At 43.8% G+C, this 24367-nt stretch overlaps 1 long non-coding RNA gene across 1 annotated transcript; it reads right to left on the bottom strand.

The window, feature by feature from the left end:
• Window positions 1-80: 80 nt before the first annotated feature.
• Window positions 81-23781, bottom strand: LOC128853398 (uncharacterized). Its single transcript, XR_008451930.1, has 3 exons — window positions 23676-23781; window positions 9315-9466; window positions 81-320 (listed from the first exon to the last, which is right to left on the bottom strand). It is a non-coding gene; the product is annotated as an uncharacterized LOC128853398 (long non-coding RNA).
• Window positions 23782-24367: the final 586 nt, after the last annotated feature.

The raw sequence follows: 24367 nt of genomic DNA, 5'->3' as shown, positions 1-24367 counted from the left end.
CCCCAATTTTGCAGGTGCAGTTGAGAAAACAGGCAGCCCACCAGGTAAAGTGATCCCACTTTAATCCTAGGCTCCTAATACTAGTTTTACAGCAGCAATAATGAGCCATAGAACCATGGAAAGACAGGCAGGCGAGGTTCATTTTAGATAAGGTAACCATGAAAAAACGACAGTGTGGCAGACAACTGCATGAGAAGTCTCTCCACAATTAAAGCTCTACTGATAAAATGGTGCAGCTTCCCAGCAAGAGCTACTCAGTCGGGTCCAGAGGTTCAGTTGCTGGTGTTTCTCAGATGACACCTTCCAGGTGGGATTCTTCTCTGAGGAGAAGGAGAGAGGGAGTGAAAGTTATGAAAGGGGTGGCTGTTTTGGGATAGAGAGCTCTGAAAGTCCTGCAAGTAAGGATGAGCATGCCTATGGCACTGCAATGTCACTTTTGGGTTTATGTTTTCCTTTGTTGCAAAATGCTTAGTGCTCTCAGGGAGGTCAGGAACCCAATGTTGATCTACAAGCACCCATCCTCTGTCTTCCCACCCCAGTTTTCCCCACTATGCATACGCATGAACAAAATTATTGAATTGCCAAAACCTGCTTCTGGGGGCCAATATCTAGCCGAGCCCTCCACCCCCCTCGCCCCCAAGATGTGGCACAGGGCAGGGTACACCAGCTTTCTCCAGCTTCTGCGACTAAAGGGCAGCCTGCAACAACTCCTGTGCACTGAGTCAGGCATAATGCTGCATGAGAAGCCCACGCTTCTTCCTAGGGATGCTCCTGGCTGGCTGTAGCCCTGGTCATCCCTTGGCAGCGTGGTGCCCAGAGCCAGCGCGCGCTGCTGCACATGTGCCCCCCTGAGCAAAAGGGACTCGGGAAAGCAGCTCCAGATAAAGATTTTTGGCCGCAGCTCTGAACACTCCTCTGCAGATGAAATATTTATGATGACATGTTGCCTAGCAATGACCAGATTGCCCTGAACAGGCAGGAGATAAAATATACTATGGGATGTAGGAACCAGGGAGAGACTGTGAAGAGGAAAAAAAAATAATATATATATATATATATATATATCTCAAAGAAAAAACAATTCCAAATGGTCACTGATTTTGCTGGGCTGAGAACATTTTACTAGTAAGAGGTGAAAAATAGATTTTGTTCAGTAAAGTAATGGATTGGTCAGACTAATTTCAGCAGCTAGGTAGAAAGCTTACAGGGATAAAAGCAGGCAGTCAAGAAGCACTTAGCTGTTATGTAGCAAAATGGTTTATTTTTGTCACTGCTTGGTGATGTGTGTCTGGACAGCACTGTCCTGTGGTGTTTTCTTTCCTCTTGTTGTCAACGTGCCAAAGCTAATTAAAGCGATCTGGGTCTGTCTGTGAAGTGGGATTTACTGAAACAAACTAATCAGGAAGGCAAAAATAGCATGTATTTTTGTCGTTTGGATGGAATTGTTTGGCTCAGAAAGAGTAAGGAGGGCAGAGCTGACATCGGATGTTGTCTGTTTTGCCATCTGATGCTCCTCATTTGTCCTAGTGTATATTCAGAGCACTTTCAGGTTGTTTTTTTTGTTTTCCATCTCCTAGATTTAGCCCCAGTTCCAATAAGCTGAAGAGCCAACAGGTGAATGAGCTAGCGTTTCTGAAAAACAACTGCTTTAGAAAAGCTGCCGGTACATCTGCTTTTTGATGGACCTCGGTATAAAAGAAGGGGAAAAAGGGAAATAGAGAAGTTCTTTTTTCTGTGAAGAGAGATCATCTCATGACTTCATTCGCCGCATTTGTTTGCTGGAGCCTGTGCAGAGGCCAGCTGTTAATAGATGGGATGCATGAGCCTTCTCATTCAATTTATCACCAGTCCTGCGCAAAATGATTCTGCTGCTCTTGCAAAGGCACAGTCAATCTAACTATCTCACATACCTAGAGATGTCCTGATTACTTTACTATCTACTGCTCGGTAATCTTTGTTCTTTGAATAGCTCTGTGGGAAGGGATACCTCCATTTTACAGATTCACGGAGAAGTAGTTCTTAAAGCCAGAAGGAAACATTGCGTTGTCCAACTTAACACAGTTTGGGACATTCCATCTCTTACCTCAGTTCTTTATGTCTGAACGATGTCCTCCTTCCCCACGGTACCCCATCCTGCCACCAAGAGATGGAGACTCTCTGGAGAGCTTGTTTTGGTTAACCTTTTGGGAAGCTGCTTAATCTCAAATCAATGCAAGGTTGACTACAGCTCAGAGCTGGGTGTATGAGGCACAGAGACCCTGAAGCCATAATAGTCAAAAGCAAGTAGGATCTTCCTTTTACTTTAGGATTCAGTGGATTTTAAGCATCTAAATTTTTTGAAGGCCTGAATCTGTGTGTTGCTCAAGGATTCTAAAGAACCAGACCAGAGCTCTCTGGGTCAGAGATGCCACACAGAACTCCCCTTTCCTTCTCTCAAGAGGAGGTCTTTGAGGGTTTCGTTTCAAAGGTTTTCTTAATCCTAAGGAATTCAGTCAAACTAGGGGCTTCGCAACAGCCACAAGGGGTTTGGGGGATTTTTCTCTGGTTTTTCTTTCTGTAATAATTTCAAAGTAATCCCCAGAGGCTTTAGTGGAGACTAAAACATGGTTAAAATCCAGTCTCAGAAGACACTGATAAACTGGGGAGTGAAAAATATTCAGGTGTGCATGAAGTGATTTATGGTGGTGGGTGAGGTAGAGTTACCTGTGATGGGTAAACGATGGCTAAGCAGGAAGGTACTAATGGCATATCTATTTGAAAAAATATAAAATACCAACGACTGACCATTTCAGATAGGCGCATAGCAGTGTGCTGGGGAACAGTGTGGGCCCATCGGCAAAATTACTCTCTCAGCAAGGATGTTGTGGTAAGCTGAGGAACGGTCTCCACAGCAGTCAGAGGAGCTAATGTGTGGCTTTCACTTGGGAATTTAATAATCACTCTGAAAGAAACAAACCCCCAAATATATAGGAGCGACATCCCTGACCAGATCAGGAGAAGTGCAGTGGGATGGGACCAGTGTTTTCCATCCCCAGGTTTCAGCATGCTCAAGGGATCTGGTCCTAGCAGGGTCCTTCAAGCATTTTGTCAACTGCTTGAGGTTCTGTTCCGCTCTGGCTTCAGGGAAGCTTTTTCAGCTTTGTCATTTTGATAGGCCAGTTCTATGACATTTTCTCCTCTGCTGGAATTGCCAGGCAGAGGCAACACTTGCTAGTCGAGCTCCCAGCACTGTCCTTACACAAAGCAGCCCCTGGGCACCTGCCTGGGCTGCAGCGATCCTTGCCAACCTTGCATTTTTTTCCCCCCAGCTTTTATTCAGCGCAGATGTTTAGCTGGAACCCCTGGGGATGTTCACTCAACTGCTTGTACAGTGGAAAGAAATCTCTTTCTCCAAGGTGGTCTGTCATTGTGGAGCTGTAAGTAGCTGTGGGGGTGTTTGTGCCAGCCTCTTGCAGCAGTTTTGGGGACAAGGTTACCATGCCCTGTCCTGAATCTTGCTTAGAGTCAGCGTGGGGGAACTAATTACTGCCTTCTTCAATATATAAACCAAAGGCTGTTTAACTTTTGACGAGTGAGTGCATTGGGAAATAAATAGAACAATCTTAAACGCAAAGAATCATATGGTCAAAGAGAAGCAGAATGAGATGGACCTGCTAAAACTGAGGCACAAGGGGCCAGAACATGATCCTCTCTTCTCTATCCAAATAAAAGGCTGTCTGTCAGAGCAGGAGTTCAGGGGCAGGGAGATCAGATATGGCACATCTGTGTCAGGAGCCAGGCTCATCCATTACCATTGATGGACTGTCACTGGGGAGATATTCCCCTCCACACGGAATCAGATAATGCTGAGTCAAACCCATGCCCTTCAGGAGATTTCATAGTCCCACACTTCTTACCCAATGGTATTGCTTTTATTAGCAGCTGGAAGTATGAGAAGCAGTGAATGCAGGGAGGAAGCCCCAGCTCCCCTGGGTTCAGGGCCTGGATTTGCCAGTGATTTGCAGGATGCCCTTGGAAAAGCCAATTAAGTTTTTGTTGCCTCAGATTTCTCAGTTGTACAACCCAGAGTTGTTTGCAAGCATAATTAACTCATAGTCTGACTGCAGTTTCGGGCTTGTGGTTTGTAAGAAGGCGGCATGATTATTTCAAAAATCAGATATTGAAAGTATTAATAGATTTTTAAAGCCTGAAGCAATGACCTTGCTAATTTATTTAGACAACATTCATTAACCAGACCACAGAACCTCTTCTAGCAGTATCTACACTGCAGGCATGCCTGTAAGTCCTGTGCGTGCAACAGCATACCCTCCAAAGAAGTGTTAAGTCTTGATTTAAAGATCTCAAGTGACAGAGACTTCATCACATCTGTAAGTCAGCTGTTGAAAGGCTTGTTTACCTGCATTGCTAAAGTATACCATATTGCTAGTCTGAGTGTATCCAGGATCAGTTCCCACTGAGAGAAGATTAAAGAGCCGTAAATGTGAGCAATCTCTAGCCCGAGTGGGAAGCTGCAGACGGTGACTGAGAGAGCTCTTTGCTTTCTGGTGGATAAACTGAATAGATTAGGGCTTCAGCCTCTCAGAATAAAGCAGGTTTTTGAGATCTTAAATCATTCCTGGAACTCCAATTTTTTTCCACTTTCTTTCTTTAAGTTTTAGATGCTCAGACTGAAGAAAATACCAAAACTGATCTCACTGACATTGCATTTAGAGGTAACACATCTGCACTACTTATAATCTTTCCTTATTCCTTCATGGCTCATATTTGTGTTCTCAGCTACAGCTTTGTGCTGGTAGTTGGGGTTTGACTCTTCTTTTTTTTTTTACTACCTTGCTCTATTCCAATAGAGTTTGTGAACCCTCTCAGAATACCTTTTTACAACTCGATAGGTGTTCAGATATAAGGGTAGCATGAATAACTTGATAATTTGTTCCAGAATAATTTAAGAAGTACTAAGAAGTCAGTCTGAGTTGGAGAGGTGGAGTCAGCTAGAGTTGTTCAACCAAGGCTTGAAATAATACCCTGGATGGAGGCTGGAATTAACTTGCAAGGTGGGGTTTGCTGCTGGAGCACATCAAACCTGGCATTAAGCTTATGAAATACACTTTTCTTTTTTTTTATATTCCTCACTGTGGCTTTGAGTAAGAACCAGCTAAGAGAATTACACAGGATTAGGTGCTGCAGACATTTATTCTAAAATTTTATTGCTGAAGTGGGAAAGGAAGCAGAACTTCTGACCTGATCAGTAGCCCAAAATATGACCAAAATATGACCAGAAGCAGATGAGCTTTGTTTACCCATATAGGAGAGAAGATGGACAGGGAAACAAATTTTCACTGGTGTGTGGGTTACACCTGTTCTTTTCTTGCACCTTAATTAAACACAAAGTCTTTGCAATACATTTGTGAGTTGCTGTGGGACCACAGATGACAACTGTCACTTACCCCCAGTAAGAACCATTCCCAAGCATACAGCTATGGGGCCACAACACAAGAAATTACCAAAAAGTCTTTGAGTCACCAGGCTATAGAAGTAAATTAGAAACAAAATGTGTCCATCGAAAAACAATTAAAACTTCTACCCTACTTCTTCAACATGATGAAAGCACTATGGCTCTCTGATGGGCCTTTTTGCAGTGGAGGAGGACAGTGCGTTTTTACAAGGAGATGTTGGATTTGTCTCTCAGACACCACCTGTACCTTCTCTTGTTTCTCCGCCTCTGATCAGAAGAGAATTGTCCAAATTGAATGATGACTGAAAATCAGGAACTGTGAAACAAGTGGAAAGAAAAGCTGAAGGGAATGAGGACAAAGTCCTTTATGTCAATAGTGAAAGGAATGGGGAGCTGCTGGCAAAGGGGAAGAGGGCAATGGTTTGCAAGGGTGAAAGGGAAGAGCAAATTTCCCTGCAAAATCTTGTACAGAATAACTGTGATGAACCACATAATGAAATGTTTTGGCCTCTGGGAAAGTTCCTGAGGAGCTTCATACAGAGCTTCCAGCTGCTGCACTCAGATAGATAAATGTCATCTTCTTGGAGGCTTTGTATTGATGTGAGTGGAGCTGGACCATGGGAGTAGAAAGTGCCATGATAACCCGTGTCGTGTATGAACACTATCTAATTATGGGCCTATAGTTATTGGGGTAAGTGCTGAAGTATGTTTTCCCTGTGGCAATGAAGGTAGCATTTACCTTGGGATGTCAATCGATAAAACATCTGTCTTAATTCCTATTGATTTATGTATTCATTATAATACCATACGATGAAAACCAACACTCCTGCATTTTCACAGTCCCCGCAGCAACAGCAGCAGAGCCCTTGCAACATCTATTTTGCACAGTAAACCTCCAGATTTCAGATGGGGACAAACCCCTGTGAAACTCCCAGTGACTTCAGCTCTCCACAGGGATAAGAAGGGGCCACTGTCTGTCGCTTCTTATTGCTGTGGACAAGGGACCTATGTTCACTTTCACCTCCTCTGCTGAAAGAATGGGAAGAGAAAACCTCTCTCTTTCTTTCTACCTCAATTCAGCAATGGAGAACAACGCTTCTGCTAAGTGAAAGTGTAAGCTTCAATATCCCGTTGGTTACGAGGCATGTTTGCAGCCCGAAGAGATGCTCGGCAGCACAGTGATTGGCTCTGTGTAATAATGGTGACAAAAGCTCCTTCTCCTGCCAAAGCAGCATTAAAACCTCTGCTGCACAAAGGGCCGGGTGGGCAGCGGGGTTGCTGCGGGTCTGATGGCACTCTCCCAAGGATGCCCGGCTTCTGCTGTGCCATGTTTACAAGGCAAGCGGGATTTTATGCTGCTTTTGGCTCGGTGGGATCCTGCCAGTATAACAAAACCTCCTCTCTTTCACCTGGGAGGTGGCAAAATGCTTAAGTCAAAAGATTAACTGACATGGCTCTGAAGCTACTCTGGAGGGGCAGAAGCGATGCAGCTGTTCCTCCAGTCTGGAGAGTGAGGGCTTGGGAAGGGGCTGGCTGCTCAGCTTGTGGCTTTTTATTTTGGGTTTAAAAATATCTGGGTTTTGCTATTCTTATACCTGAAACAATGCTCAGAATATCAGGCAGTCCCAGAACAAGGCTACTGAGGCTTACAGCATGATTCGTACCTCGCCGATACCCTCAGTCGTGGCTTCTTGCTTTGTTCTGGAGATGCCTCTACATTTCCCACTCCTCCAGATGCCTCTCCCAGATGTAAATTTATGTGCTGGCAATTAGAGTTAGCACAGGCAATTAAGCTTCTGGGGTTTCTCTCTGGTCTCACCTCATCCGAGGAAGTCAATTAATCTCCCTACATCTCGGTTCCTCTGCCTGTAAAACAGGTAGTAACGCAGGCACTGCTCAGTGTGGTTTAATCGAAGTGCTGGCATCTCCCTGGCTGAGAGGACTGCAAAGGTACAATGGGTTTTTTATCTGAGGCAAAGTAAAATCCTGTGGTCTGACTGGTGGTCATGATTCCTGCCAAACCACTAGCAGCCTGTACCCACTCCTGGGATTCAGTGGGTCACCTCCCAGGACCTCCCAACATGCTGAGGCTCTGAGCCACAGGAGACCCTGCTAGAAATAACAGTCCTGGCACTTCTCTTTAGGATGCTTCAGTTCATCTATTTTTCTTTTCTTTTTCTTTCTCTTTCTATTTTTTTTTCTAAGTGCTGATTTCACTGACATTTCCTTTTTAAAAAAAATGAGGAAGGAGAGGAGAGAAATCATTCAATTAGAGAGGAAAATAATGGCCCTGTTAGGCGGTCGTTGCTGAATTGGGCAGGAGGAAGGTGAACTGCAAATGCCTGCTGTTGGGAGCAAGGGTGTGCAGGGCACAAGGATCTCAGTTGCAAATAACTGCTGGTCTGTTGAGAGGAGAGCAAAGCTACAAAGGGAAACAGCCCCACAGGGGTGATACACCTTGCCCAGGGTTGTGCAGTGGGGATAGGACACAGTCCAGCTCTCCTGGGAGGACAGGCCATCCCATGGATCACAAAACCTCTCCACACCTCCCCTCACCACACAACATTATTCCTCACATCCTCACAGCCCTACAGAGCGTTACATGGAGCTTTTTTTTTTTTTTTTTTAGTGAAAAGCAACCCAATTAGATTTCAGGATGAAAATTTACCAATTAAGTAACTTTTCTACAGAGAAAATTGCTGCGCACATGCCATATCTCTTCAGGAGGAGATGTCCATTAGCGCTAATTGTGCTGGTGGCTTTGGTAATGGAGACACTAGTCTGTTCGGAGTCAGATGGACAAGCTTAATCCTATTTCAGTTACGCTACTGAACAGATAGAGGATGTTAATTACTTTAGTCACTAATTCTCTGGTTCACAGTGTAACCCATGATCCAGAGGGGGAAAATTTTGTATCCCATTATCATATCCCCTGCATCAACTAATGACTCAAAAAATAAGCAACATGTTTAAATTAATAGTAATTTCTATGTGCTTTGTGACAACTCTATTTTCAGTATCTGCTCTTTAAACACACAGTCTTTGACTGCAGAAAATTCTGTTAAACCTGTGAAACCTGTATTCTGTTAAACCTGTGAAAGCTATTTATTGGATATTTTTGATATACAATGAGTGCTTTTTTGGCATTAGTCCATTTTACGGACACTTGGACTGTAAGGAGAGAGTAAGCAGCTCTGACATGAGTAGAGGAGGATGAGCAAATTGAAGAAAATGTAATTGGAATAAATGAACTTCCCAAGACGCAAAGCAGACCAGAAGAAGAACCGCTCTGGGGTACAGAGAATCTCCACATTCCTAACTAAGAACTTTTTCCAAGAAAAGGCCTGTAGCTTTGCAGTTAATGGAGTGTACCCAAGGAAGACATGGGAGCTGGAGTAGGTTGGAGCCCTCCTCTGAAAAGCCCTTTGTGTTCTCAGCAAAACATATCCTTCTATTCACTACGTTGGCCACCTTCCCAAAATTTCAATTTTTCATTGGAAGGCTACAGACTGGTCTATGGAAACCAATTTATTCTCATAATTTGTGGTTTAGAGACTGGAAGTGTTGATTTACTATCAAATAATAATAATAATAAAATATTCTCAGATTCCCATCTCTTCTTGTTTTCTCACCCCGTTAGTCTGCGCTCATCCGTCTTAAACCATATAGGAAGGGGTTTTCTGAGGCGTGGTTTGGTTTTTTTTTTTTAAATAATGTGATGCTAAAACAAAATTTGAAATTCAGGCACTGACATGTCTGAATGGGTGCACTGAGCCTTCCAAATAATTTTTGTGACAGGCAGACAGGTGAAAGGGAGAAATCACAGGAGGATGCGAATGTCTTATAAAATGCAAGAACTAACCTGAGTTTTCACATCATGCTGAAACAGATGGCTTTCTGGAAGGTAATCTGTTTTCTCAATTTGGTGTTGTGGAAGGCACATAAACATTTCCTAAGGAGAAGACGTCTCCTTGTCTTCTGATAAAAGGCACCCGCCCTCCATGCAGCCAGTACCTGAACAAGGAAGAAAGGAGATATAACTGAAAAAAATATAGAAAAATCAGGTTGCATTTTTCACATCTTTGTTGGAAAAGGGATGTGGAGAGAGTGAATAGTCCTAATTATTATCTGAGAAGCATTCACAGACTTTAGCTTTGGGGAAGCCTGTGGCAGGTTAAGAGAGCACATCAGCAAGTGAACACAAATGAGGAGATACCTGCTCAAAGAAAAACAATGCATAAAACATCCTGCTTATGCAAATATATGATGATGACATTACCACGCACTGATTAGGAAATAAATCTGATTTGCTTAGGGCCCTTTTCATCAACAATATACTGGTTTTTTTAAGGTATCTGGTAGCTGTAACCTTGGCCCATTCCTCCTTATTTACCTGTCCCCTGAGGTTAGGTTCAGTACTTTGAGATTAGCAGAGGAGGGAAGGCTCTTGCTCTGAGGCTGGCCGGCAAGTGAGACTTCAGACATGGCCAATGAATAGCTCAGGGTGGCTTTTGTGTTTGCCACAGGGGAAAAACAACTCTTATCTCATCCTGTAAGATGCATTGTTCTTGCTCCTAAGGATGCTGGGGTATACATCCTCTCCAGCCTCACTCAGTGACTGAGAATCTAGTCATACAGTGTAGGAAATAACTAAAATAACTTAGAGAGCAGGTTGGGTAGAAGTTCACTTCTTGTTGTGTTCAGAAAAGATCATATCTTTCTGGTCTTACTGCAGGAAAGCTCCATTAGTATCAGCTGATGTAGTCCCAAACACCAAATAGCAGTGCAGTCCTTCGATGGTGTTCATTGCTAGGAAAATTTTTCTGATAAACAGTGGCCATTAGCACATTTTGCAAGTGCCTCCTCTAAGCCCGTCTCATCTTGGCATCTGTGACCTGCAGAGACTGGTTCCTAGCTCTACAAATTGGCAACAGATCACATTAACAGATGGCCTCGAGTACACAAGTGCCAGGACTCATTATGTGCCTCTTCTTTTCTTTTTTTTTTTCTTTTTCAGGAGCCGTGTGTGGACTCGGTCCAAGTACGTGGCACCATCTCTCACGTCTGGGATCGTGATGACACACCTTTGTTATACAAGAAAGGAGCTGTCTCTATTTGCGAGGCACTCTGAAGTCCTCACTCACACTCAAAAGGAGCGAAGCATCTGTCTGGTTTGAGTAAACAGCTGCACATTCGTTTTGGACAGCTTGGAGTGGGCTGCTGGCAGCCTACACAAAACAAAGCTGCCGGGATCCATGCAATCCTTGGTAGACTCGAAGCCTTAGTAGATTTTCCCAGCCAAAGAAAACCTCAAACACTCCTTTAGCCGAGATTCCCATGGTAGCCACAGCACATAGAGTGTGGAGTAGCAATTTTCTGGCAAATGGCAGCAGGTTGCAGACAAAGCCCATGGAAAGGATGAAGAGCCTGGGGTACATTACTGCCCAGGGCGCATCGCTGGGCTTGCCTCCGCTGCAGAGCTGGGCAGGGAATCTCATACAACTTGCAGCTAAGTAGGCATCGTAGATACTTCCTGATTTAGTGGAAGCTGGTTTCAAATTTTTAGCTTAATTTACTTAATTTAGCTTCAGATCTGTGTTATTTACCTGATGGAGAAATATTCTCCCCTTCATTTTTTTTGAAGATCATCGTGACTGTGCTGCCTCTCCAGTTGTGTCAACCTCAAATATTTGTCCTGGGAGAAATATATGTCATGCACTGATCTGTCAGTCACTTCTTCAGGGATACTGAATCTATTAAAAAGAAAAACCTGGCTTTAAATGACATGTCATGCTAAACTGTCTCATTACCTCGAAAGTGAGATGAAATACATTCTCTCTATATATCATTTTTTCCCCCTATATCTCAGTATAACCCTTCATTCATGGGAAAGGTCTTTAGCCTGGAAGATTATAGACTGGTCATAACCAAAGAAAAGAAGAGAAAGATTTACTTCAGTCATGTCAAAGGGACCTCAGTGAATATTAACTGATAAAGTATACACAGATCTCAGCACACCCTCACTGCCCCGCTGTGAATTTATCCGGCTTGATAAATGGGAGCAGTTTATAGAGCAGGCAGAAATTGATACGGAAGAGGTTTCTATCTGGAATACTCTATATAAATTACTGGATACTTATCTGTGAGTAATTCCCTTGCATATGCTAACTGTCCAGATGCTTACAGCCAATGGCAAAGACATTAGGTAACCTTCGATTGGCAGTTGCTGGGGGCAATCTTCATGCTAAATAAATAGTTCATCTTTTTTGGACTCAAATGATGTATCTGTTTGCAAGCATCACAAGTACTGGTCTAGAAATGGATACTTAAGCTATAATTTTTTTTAAGCGGTCCTTCCTTTTTTTGTGCCTGCAATTTGTGCCTCCACTTTATGTAATTTAGCAGCCTGCTGCTTCTGCCTCATTCATTTTATCCATCAGGTTTCTAATGTGCCTATCTAGGTGCCTGTCAATTCGATGGGCAGTTAAAGACACGATGTTTTAGATTACTCTTCCATGCTATACATGCTTTATTGAGGGCATAGACTCCTACCAACACATTCTTATATTTGCCTGCTAGGCAACTTTGCCCACAGTTTTTTCTTGCTACAGACCTATGTGCTGAGCTGAAAAAGAAATATTTTTCTACTAAGCTCTGCAGTCTTGAGATCAGAATTCACCTGAGCAAGAAGTGAGGCCAGGATGGAGGCAGGATGAAAATCAAGCACTCAATACATAAAGAGTATTTCCCAGCACTCAGACAGGTGAGTGACAAATATCATCTTCTTTTGACATAACTTCCCACACCTCAAATACAGACGTTGCACAGTGTTTGTTTGGTGTGAGCTGAGTTTATAGCTCTATTTTCTAGAAACGAAATCACTATCTCTGCCTGGAAGTCAAATCGGGGTTTCTTTTTTTTCCAAAGGAATTGCATTGCTGCTCACAGCCCATCTTGGAGGCCAGTGCCAACCAAGTGTAAAAGAACCAGGAGGAAGTTCATCACACAATGAGCAAACTTCAGCCTGCCGAAAACCTCTGGGCAACTTACAGCAGCAGATCAAAACCAGATGGTCGAAAGCTGCTACTTCTCCTGCTGTCAACTGCTAAGCCAGAGACTCCCATCCCATTGTGACCCAGCTCCTGAGCCAGGGAATTTTCCAGCCTCATGGTGAAGGTGAACCGATAACTGTGATCAGTCAATCAAGCACATGTGGCCCAAAGATGTGATGTACTGGAAGATGATTTGCTCTGCCTGCCTGGAGGGACAGAGCCTCCCGTGGAGGGTGGGCACACGGCTCAGGAGGTGCCAGCTGCTGCCTTCAGCTTAAATATGCTGCTACACATCAGGAAAAGTGTGAACCTTCAGGCCAGCAAACAAGAAGCTGAACAAGAAGGTCTACACTGCCCTTCTCACTCCAGCCATGAAATAAACTGGAGACTATTAAAACTTGGGTTTAAGACACTGTATGTCCAATGATCTTTGCTGTAAGCTTTGCTGGCGAACAAGCTGTGCCGATAAGTACAATTTCCTTTGGAAATCAGCGATGCTGGCTCTGTCTGTTTGCTGGATTTGCATTTCACAGCTCTGGAAGAGGTGCTGATCTCATGCCTCATTCTTGGCATTGCTAGGGTCCCTGGCAGAAAGCTGTGCACAGATCTCACCGCAGGGAGATACTTCATTAATCAAGTGCTGACAGATCTCCTCACTATTTTTTTCCCTGTGGTGGTCAAACATGTCATTTTGCTCCTAAAAGATGTCGCCTGCATTTCTGCATGGCACAGCTGTACAGCGCGGGCCTCAGCAGTGGCAGAGGGTCTGGCGCTCAGCCTGTACCTTTGGGAAAGGAGCCACGTTTCCCACCAGGCCTCTGGAATCTTGTACAGATGCAGACAGAGAGCTCGTCTTTGACAAGCTTCTTCCACCTTCTGAGGTTTAACAGCTAGTGACAGTTAATTTCCACTGGTCAGAGCCTCCGTGGATGCTGTAAGCAACGGTATCACATCCAGGCTCAGCTCTCCTGGAGTCCGTACCCCCATCCTCTGCGTGGGAATTTCCTAAGGTCTCATATGGAGGCAAAATGACAAAATGTCTTGTTCTCAAGCTTTCCTGGTGATGTCCAGTATTTTGTAAGCTTTTTTTTTTTTTTTGTCTGCCACTGTACATTGAACTAATGATGTTGGAGAACTGTCAAGTGCAAATCCAGCTGTGCCCGTTCCAAGCTCAGCAGAGCTCATGTAGAGATGGCGGAGTTTATTGTCCCCTACATTCATTACAGGCAGTTACACTGAAGCTCAGATTTACCTATTCGCTCAGTTTTACCTATTTGCCCACTATCATGATGGCATTTGGCTCCTAAATCTTCTGCAAAGGCAGAGCTGAAAGGATGCCCCCTGTGTTTGGGTGTTGAGAAGCATCCATGCTTCAGCTCAGCTCTGTTTGGGCCTCTTGTCTGCCAATCCCTACTCATAAGATTCTGAAAGCACTATTATTTTTTCATAAAAAGCTGACATCATTGACTTATAAAGGTCAATGAAGTAGAAACTCCTTTGCATTAGTCTCTTTAGCTGAGTCTGGGAGCTACCGCCCACCTGCCCGGGTAACACTGGAGGGCCTGAGGTCCAAACTCAGCAGCAAGCTACCTTTCCACTGGACCTGACCAGTACAGATAACATCTTTTCCTACTGCTTCATGCCTGTGATTTGGTCCAGAGAATACTTCTGCTTACTGTCAACTACTATTTGCACAGAATTCTTTAGACTCAGCACCCAACGAGTGTCCTACACTGAAGGAAACTGCGAGCAAGTTTCCTTTTCCCAGCAGAGCCGTGAGCATTTCCACCTCAAAGGAGAGAAAATCTAGATGCTATTTCTGCCTCCTCATGGCTTGTTGCAACAAAGACTCCCCCTACTACCTTTCCCAGAGGGGAGAATAGTTGTCTTCATTTCTAAATTTAGCTTTAATGAGTGCAAAATGAATAAGGTAGCACGGGAACCTAATCTAGTTAGCAGAGCAACAGCAGAAAGCACAAGATACTTGCAGACAGAGTTGGGGTTTGATATCCTATGCTGAATACACAGGAGCATCGAAAGGACTCAAGTCTCCTGCAACTTCAGTAGTTTTGTAGGATGCATTTAGGTATGAATTCAGCAGGTAGTCCTTCCTTCCAGTGATGACAGCAGAACTGTATTCGGCCTTGAGCAAACACAAGTGCCTGCTGACTTTACTGCTTAGATGCTGTTGATGAAGGGAAAAATAGCACAGGCCGGAATGTATAAAGTTCTGCGCAAAAACATCCACTTGCCACAGCTTGCAGATGTATTTCACTCCTAACATGTACCCTCTGCCTGTTCCTGCTATCGTCCATGCTTTCTGGCCTGACAGTGCCTGGGTCACCTTTCTCCTCAAGTCCTGAAGCACTACAGAGCTCTGTTCATTTTGAAGCAAAATTCTTTGCTGCATTTATTCACATCCAGGATCCTAAAACAACATTATTAATGCACTTCAGCCTTGTTCCAGACCTGATTCTCCAATGATGCCCTTTGGTCCCAACTTGCATCATGCTTTCCACCTTCACAGTCCAAAAGAATGATGATCTACTTCACAAGATTCCCCAGCACCAAGACCAGGCTGCCAGGCTTCTTGTACCACAGACCCTCCTTCTGGCTCTTCTCGTACATGAGCCATCACATTTGTAAACCTTCAGTCAACTGGGACCTCACCGGTTAGCCGGGATTGCAGATAAATGATGGAATAAGGCTTGGTGAGCACTTCTGCCAGTTCCCTCAATGCTCTTGGGTAGATCCCATCCAGCCCCATAGACTTATATGTGTCTAAATGGTGTAGGTCAGTAACCATTTCCTCTTGGATTATAGAGGGATTATTCTGCTCCCTGTCCCTGTCTTGCAGCTCAGGGGTCTGAGCACCTGGAGAACAACTGGTTTTACTATTAAAGAGGGAGGTGAAGAAGGCATTAAATACCTCAGTCTTTTCCTCATCTTTTGTCACTATGTTTTCCCCTCACATGCAACAAAGGATGGGGATTCTTCGTAGCCCTCCTTTTGCTGCTAATTTATTTATAGAAACATGTCTCACGATCGTAAATGATCAAGGCATTTCCTTTGGTCTCACATGAAAGCTGAAGCTATCTTCAGAAACAACAAATTCCCCTAGTACTGTGCTGATGCCACCACTTTCTGCAGAGTCCTGGGGCTTCCTTGGAGGTCTGTGGACCAGATACACATAAAGGATGTGCATATTGAATTTCAAAAGCATCTCTGCACCCGCACCTTCCAGTGAAGTCATCCGAGGAAGCTGCAATAGTCTGAATCCTTTCCTAATTAGATCAGCAGTCTCGTCACCTCCTGAGAGGGCTTGGTATATCCTCTGGCTTTTAGAGGAATTTTGTATTAAAAACAGAGATCTGATAAATTGAAGCCTCTCTGAATACAGAAAGAGATGCAAGGACAATAAAGTCTTTCCCTTTCTCCTCCTTGCAGTTTTGAGTAACGATAGCTAGAGAAATACCAGTTGTTTATAAATAACCAATAACTCTTTTCATTCAAAGGGATTTTAATAGCAAATTGATCCAATTTTTAAGACACAGAGGGCATTTACAACACGCTCCATCAGTTTTCTCACTTGGAATTCAACTTTTCAGTGCTGTGACCACAAAGTCACAGAAGAAGAAATAGATACTATCTTTAATTGCTCACTAATTTATATAAACTTTTTTCAGGGTTTGTAGCAGATATAAATTATTTTTATACATATTTCTATATCAGGAGATGAATGAAAACAGTAAGCACCATCAATTATTCAATCAAATACAGAGGGAGAAAATCAGCTGTGTAGAAGCAAACTGCTCATACAAGCACTAGGTTCAATTATCCCCCTATACAAGATATTTCAGCAATCTATAAATTAATACAAAAGGATGGATTTATGTTTCAGTGCTCTTTCTGTTGCCTGGTGTCACGTAGATACTGCATGTTTATTTATTATTGGTGGGATGAGGGTTCATTTGTATGAGTAGGCATAAAGATGACACTGGATCCGTGGCTCATTAGCATTTGCAGGGCGAGATGATAGAAGAAGGAAATGGTACCCAAGAAAGAAGGCTGCATTATCATTTCTATTTTACAGATGGCTCTTTGGGACATGGCTTAGTAGGCATAGCGGCGTTGGGCTGACTGTTGAACTTGGATGACCTTAGAGGTCTTTTCCAACCTTAATGGTTCTATGATTCAGGTGAAGAATGAAGGCCTGAGGAAATAAGGGAAAGAGGACACGTATAAAGGACAAAGAAGCAAGTCCTGTTTTCTCAGCACATGGTCACGGGGCTTACATCTGCTCAAGAAGCTCTACACCTCAGAAATTTAGATAGCAGCTAGAAAACTGCAGCTTTTCCCTCACCACTTCCAACAAAATGAATGGGATTTAGAGATGCTCCAAGATAGCAGGCAGCCCAGAGGTCACCGGGGAGCCAAATTCTCACACTCATACATCCCATGGGGGTAACTTGCGAGAGCCAAAATGAACAAACAGTGGTGAAGGGTTTGTAGAAGATTTATATAAATGATACTCGAGTGTTTTCCTTGGAGATATTTCTGACCTTTGCCATGAATGTTCATACAAATGATATTTTTGTTTGAGAGAACAATTGTGCAAGGGAATATGCTCAGAAATACGCATTTGAGTGAAGCTTCACTACAAAGGGTCTTATACAGCCATGCAGAAATCTGTGCTGCGTATAAAAGTTTCAGTCCCTCAGGATGTGAATTGAAGTAGTACGATCTAGGTAATACATTTTGCAAAACAGAAAATAGCAATGAAAGGCTGGCAAAGAGCCAGATGCAATTGAAACAAACTTGAGGACTGAGATACATCATGGACCCTGTTTGAATAAGGAGCGTGGTCATAAAAACCAAGCATGTTCATTCATGAATAATACAGGACCAAGAGACAGGTCTGAATTTGTCATGTAAATTATTTACTGTAACTATGAAATGGCCACCTGTCTAGGCTTGCAGCAGTGTTTGAACCTGGACCCTTTAAACAAGAAAGGAAAAAAAATGAAGTTGCTTAAGCTAAAGAGGAGCTTGTTTACTACTGCTGAGCAGTGTGCTCCTGCCCTCACGCACAGAGGTGTGAGGAGGGGATGTGACCTCCGCTGGGCTGAGCCCTCCATGTTATTAAGCCAGGAAACATCTTCACCCGGATGAGGTGTCTTTGCACCTTGTTCTGCTTATGAGGTGCATCATTAGTGATTGTTTTGTCCCAGGTGCCCAGACTTGAGACCAAAGGGACCCCGAGGTATCCTAAGAAGCCAAACCTATCAGCAGGATATCTAAAATTCCAGAAGGTATCAGCACAGCCTGCCTCCAGAGAGAATCACCTTTTCCAGAAGAGGGATTTAGGCTTATTTTGATTAGAGCATGTAACAAAGAAAAGCCATGATCTCAGGGAAGAGAGGTCGTGATTTGTAGAGGCACTTTCTGCGTGGGGTGGGCAGCAGCTCCACAGGACCCATCTGCCAAAGCCACTTTAACCGAACACTGAGGAGATGACAGCTCTTAGAAACAAGTCTTTATGCCCAGCCAAAAGCAACGGTTGAATTTGGAATAAAATCTGCACTGGAAGAAGTCTAAAAGGCATTTGTAAGGACACTGGATACACTCTTACATGCCTACTCCCGACTATTCCCACTATCTCGCCTCGGTCAGCTCCACCAGCAGCTCCAATTGACTTGAGCTAGAAAAGAGCAGAGCAGCTCAAGATTTGAACGTGGTGTGGTTTTTTTTGGTGATCTTTTTTTTTTAATTTTTTATTTTAAAGCTGTTGCTCCATAGAGTGCTCCCAAAAAAATCCCAGCAGATCTATAATAAACAAGAGCTACTTTTGAAAGCCACTTGGCATACTTGTTTAAATAACCTCTTACTCTTCAATTGTCTTGTTTTTCTCAGGGTTATCGTAGAGAGGAAGATATTGATGAGTTAGTGGTGTGTCAGGGAGTGAAGTCATTTACTCTGTTCTTGAAAGCATTTATTTTTGACCTGATTCTCCACTGTGTGTAGCTGCAGCATCTCTCTGTTCCTTCATGTTGATTTGGACATTGGGAGAAGCATCCTGCAGTCGAGACAGTGCACAGACATGGTTAATGCTGCTCTGCCTGGGACTAGAGGAGTATCTGTCATGTTCAATACACCCTGAAAAAGCAGACACCTTGTAGCAAGGAAGTCAATAGTTGTTTAGTTATACTGAGCTCCTAGAAGGCAAAACCTGATTTTCACTTCTCTAAAGAGAGGAAAGGTCCTAGATATCAGTACATTAGCTCTTAAGGACGTCCAATCAAAACACTGGCTGCTGGACAGGTTGTCACCTTTTAAGAGAAACGACTTACTGAAATCAGCAAGGTCTTTGCTCTCTCTCTCTCATATCAGAGGGGTGATGAATGAAAGCAGGCAGTAGGCTCTTAAACTGTTTTCCCGAGAAATAACCCAAAAGTTTTCTTTGTGGTGCATTCTGGCTTTGTTTGCACTTAACTAGAAAACTGAAAAAGAAGAGAGAAAAGGTGAACGATGCCAGGCTAGGCTGTCTCCAAGTTTTAACCATCAAAAGACTTCTTCAGAAGAAGTAGCACCAGCATGTATAATGTGGATCAAGAGCTACCTACAACCTCCAGCCCTTCTAGAAGGTACAAACACTGCTGATGACTTCCCTCTGGATATTTTTTCCTGCTCTTGCTCAAACATGTAGCTTTATCCCTGACCCACACAACACATCTGTCCTTTTCAGATATCTCTAACAATTACTCCGCTCACGCTGGAAGGCAGCATTGCCAGTAGGAAAGTTTTGATTGTAGCAGTGCATTAACTAAAATACTAATTAACTGATGCACCTTTTTATTGCTCCGCATTTCTACTATCACATGGTCTGCTGCGCTCTGAAAATACTCTAAAATTCTAACTTGTTTTGTCTCTCCAGGCTTTTAAATACCCTTGCATTCCCATTTGAGATACACATACAAAACCAAATAAATTTGCATTTTTGCAGATTCGTTCACCTTCTCCCGAGCATGGCCCCCAAAAGGCTGCTGCCGTAATTGTTTCTCAAGCCTCAACCCAAGCAATGATAAGTTTTAAATATAGCTACAATAATACCAGGTAGCTAATTCCAGTGATGGCAACAAAAGAGCAGAGAAGGGAGAGAGGTGAAAAGGAAGCAGCTCAAATAATATTTGCTGAAAAGACGATCCTAAATGCTATTAACCTGATTCTTCTCTACCATCAAAATTACAGTGATGTATCTCTGGTTCAACGAGAATCAGACCCTGAAAGGTGACAAAATCCTTTCGGTTAATAAGCCCATAAACTAATGGCACTTGAACAACTGCACACCAGGCTTTATGACCTGCAATGAAAACAGATTAGACATGATGCTAGGGCAAAGAGAGTCCCCTCAAACCTCACCTGCACCTGCAAAGCGCGCTCCTGTGATGAGCAGGCTTTGGTTTGCAGCTGGGTACCATCTTCTGCATCTCTACATGTTTTAATGGTTGAGTGATATGCATACAATAGCAGTTTAAAAAATTTAAATTAAAAAAAATTAAGCAACTTTTTGTTCAAATGTTATTTCAACAAAGGCTGGGTTGTGTTCTGATTTTTGGCTTCATCTAGAAATCTAGATGTCTTTCAACTCACTCTGCTCCTTTCCAGAGGCATTTAGAAGTTGTGCAGGTGTTAGTACTGGATGAGCACTGATTTCAACAGGGAATTAGTATATGTTCTGAATGTAGAAGATATATTTTGTATACACCCAAGGTTTCCAGGAAAGAGGTCTCCAGGATTTCAGGTAAATACATTCCTAATTAATCTAAGGGGAAAGGTAGCATTCAGTGCCCTCCAAAGGCTGCCACAACAAGATCAACCTATCAATCATTCATATGATTGGTTCAGCAGTCCTTTTCTTCTTGCATGTGAAGAGAGGGGTGGAGAGAGATAAGAAAATTTATCCCAGAAACTGTGTCAAAGAGAAATGCAAGATGAGGCTCCACTCCAGCCTGGGCATTTCCTACCCTTCCAAATTTCTGGTTGCTGAATTTGCCATATTTCTGTACGTGCCCGCTGGAAGCTGCCTGAGGACTCCTGTTCATGCTGCACAGGCCATCCTGCAGTGTTAGGGGCACATTTAGCCCTCACTGCCATATCGAGTCCATCTGAGAATAAGATGAAAACCTCTGCCTCCTTTTCTCTCTCCTCTCAGTAGAGATTTTCTTAACTTGCTGTATAACAAGACCATTTTTATCCTTTCTGGCCATCTCCTAGAGGTGAAAATGGGACCTCTGCTGAGGATCATCATCATCCTAGGCTCAAGGGTTTTGATGAAAACCTGAAATTCCTTCTATTTAAGGCCAGGGAGGTGACTAATGGACAAAACAGCCTGAAAGGTGGAGGAATGGCTCTGCTGAAAAACACTGCGACAGCCAGGAAGGTCCATGCACCAAGCTGATGTTCGTGACAGCCAGAAGCCCTGTGGACTTCAGACAGGGAACAATCCCCCCCTAGTCAGCACTTTGTCCTCCTCCAGCCCATAGTCAGCTTTTTCTTACCTACAAGGTCAGCGAACCTACCAGATTTCTCCAGCTGCCCTTCACCTTCATGGATTTTTCACCCCTAAAATAGGGATCTTCTTACTGGGACCTCCATATTCCTTAAAATATTGGCTATATCCATGTACTCTCTTGCAGCCAGTGCTGTCCTTCCCATCCATGTACAAAAGCAGTGGGACTTGAGCAAGCTCTGCCCCATAATTTGGTGCTCCCAGTAAGAGGGCGAGCATCGCACTGGCAGGGCAGTGCTGGCAGCTCCTTCCCAGCCCTTGCTGGGAAGACCAGCAGGGAGAGACAAATTTGCAAAGAAACAGACACAAAGCCAATTTTAAAATGAATGTTGGCTTCAGACTAACAGCGAAAATGCACCATTTGCTTTGATTTTTAAATACATTAGTTCGTCTCTCAAAGACTGAGTCAATGGGAAAAGGAAACTGAGTGATGGATAACCATTTGCTTGCTTAGAGGTGAGACTTACCCTCACACTCTCTGGCGAGAGCATAGCCTGCTGTTGGGTGATTACACGCTCTTGCGTTTTCCTCACAGCAGCTGTGCCTGCTCCCATGTCTCAGATAACCACCAGGATGGTGGTGTACTAAGAGCGGGTACTGGTGTGGTCTGGAGCAGTGAGAAGCATCTGTGAAAAACTCCAGAAGGTCTATATGCGGTTGTATTTTGAAATAGAGCAAAATATTGAATTTTAAAAGTTTCCACAGAACTGTAACGTTAAGCAGAAAAGATTGCTTGAAGGCAATCAAAACATTTCATTTTGATAAAAGTCCAAATACTCTAATTTATTTCATATGCTGATAGAATTGAGGCTACAGTTTCCCAAGAAAACTCATAGTGATCCAATTTCAACAAGACATTGCAAGCTCACCAGATGTCATTTGTATTAAATGCCACTGAAACGTAGATAGTTCCACAAAAAGTCATAATTATGAAGAAATGATGTTTTTTCCTCGTGGAGGGTGTTCTGACTGGCTGCATTTAGCAGTTTGGTTGTGCACCTTGCCTGCACAACTCAAAGGTGTTTATGTAGAACGACAAGTGCCATGTCACGGAGGAGCCCAAATCCACCACATTATAAAGGAGACACCTGCTGGGGACCAAAATTCTTCCTTGTGCTGCTGAAGGCTGACTCATAAAACCAAGGCAGGTCTTGATAAGCAGCACCTCTTTCCAAGCAGGCTGGAAAGATTAGTCGTTTCCCACTCTATTCCTCATTTATCAGCCTGCATCTTGTTATCTTTTGTGTAGATCACAGGCACTTCTGTTGGCAAAGTTTGCAGAGCACTTGTCTGGGTTATGCCTCGTTCAGTGTCAGGGACGGGAGGTGTTGCTGCAGCGCAGCTCACAGATAACAGCATCATTCGGGAACGTGCCGAGTGCTTTCCTCTGCCCTCTACAAAAGCCGCCTTACACTGAGCGCCCTTTCTACTGAGCTCCATGTGCACATCTCTCCCTGCTACTTTCCTGATATAAAATGCCATTTGCCATACAGAAAGCAGCAAGCGAGCTCGGGAGCAGTGAATAGGGAGGAATTTAGCACACTTACAGAGGCAGTAATGGCCAATAGTACCACAATAACAAAATGGTAGGTACCGTGGTGGCATTTTGAAGGCCTCTGGGTATCTGCAAAATGCCTAAGCCCTTTGTCTCCCCATCCAAGGCACAGGAAACACAATTCAGCGCTTGACTATCAATAACACACCTGCTGTTTAAAAGCAAAATTTGAAAGAAAAACCTTCAGGCTCCTGGTGTGCTGAAAGTACCTGTCTGATCTCATTACCTTGTACTAGGTGAGCCAGGATCCATCCCTACAGAGCTGAGAGACAGACAGCAGGAGGTACAAACGGAAAAGCTGTGGATTGGCAGGCAGCTCCCTCTCGCAGAGCAATCCCTTTCTTCTGCTAAGGAGGTCTCTATGGATTTGCAGGAAGGAGACAGGATGGTCTCAGGGTCAGCCAGGATACAAACTCTCTGGAGACAGGTAGTTTCTGGTCTTGTAAGGCACAAATCCATGCTCCTGCCTGGCCCATATTTGTCACAGGAGTGATGGGAAACGGAGATGAGGGATAAATACTTACTTTTGCCCCACCATGAACAACATGGGATCTGTTCATCTTCCCTGCAGGGCTCTTCAAACAAGGTTTGTAGTAAAAAAGGTTACAATTTCACAAAAGTTACATGTTTTATCCTTCCAATATTCTCCACTCCTGTCTACCAGATGGCTGTCCACATGATCCCTACGCTGGTAAGCACACATATCCTACGGCACGCTCTGGTTGCAACCACAGGAGCACCAGAATACAAAATCAAAACCAATCCTTTCAAGCCCTAACAGCTATTTCATTCCAGCTCAGAGGCACTAAGGATCGCCTGAGGCTTCAGGAGCAAAGCAAACCTGGCGAAGAGTCAAGATCTTCTGCTAAGCACATTCCTGGATGCACAACAACTTTCTCGGCGTGGGGCTCCCCAAACCTCATCATCAACCACCACCTTAGACTGAGTCCAGGCTCAGAAGATCACAAGCGGTTTGGCATTAGAAAAGCTGACAGCATCACACTCTCACCGAGTCCCTGAGACAGGCACTGTAACAGCAAGACTTACCCGAGGTCCAGGGACAGCAAGGAAGCGATGCATCAGGGAGGGCAGGTAAAGGAGGAGAAGGAAGGAGGCAGCTAAACTTGTGCTGTTGATGTGATGCATCTGTGAGCCCTTCCTAATTAAAGCAGGGCTCACAGCACAGTCACACACAAAACACTGCTGCCAATTAGGGAGGACTGAGCACTGACACATTAACCTCCCAGTCTCGAAACATTAACTTTACCAGGTGTAATATCTTCTAGGTGACATAAAGGTTAATAATCTGCATCCACAACAGAATCCAGCTCGGTAAATACCCAATTAACCGGGTTCTGTCAGAGATAGAAGCACAATGCAAGGTCTAGGACAGCTGAAGGAAAGCCCTGAAAAGCAGGGTGTGATGATGTGCTGGTGTGCACACCCATTGAGAGGGACAGCAGGGGACCTGTACGGAACAACCAGCGGAGCATGTGGGAGTGATACCTTCAGAGGGATCTGCATAGCTAGGCTGAGGGAAACCAGTAAATTGAAATAAATAAAAGACTATTCACTGTCAACATGTACTAAAACATTTTTTTCAGTTTTCCTCTCTCCCTCCTTCTGAACTATTCTCCAAAGCTTCTGTTATTTGAAAGTGAATTCAAAGCTGCAGTGGCTGGATTCAAGTTGCGTGCAGTAAAAGAGAAGGGTTTTTTTCCCCTAATTTTTAATCTTTG

This window comes from Cuculus canorus, chromosome 12, assembly GCF_017976375.1.
Source record: "Cuculus canorus isolate bCucCan1 chromosome 12, bCucCan1.pri, whole genome shotgun sequence".
In the NCBI taxonomy this organism is placed as follows: domain Eukaryota; kingdom Metazoa; phylum Chordata; class Aves; order Cuculiformes; family Cuculidae; genus Cuculus; species Cuculus canorus.
This window is presented reverse-complemented; position numbering and strand designations above follow the sequence as displayed.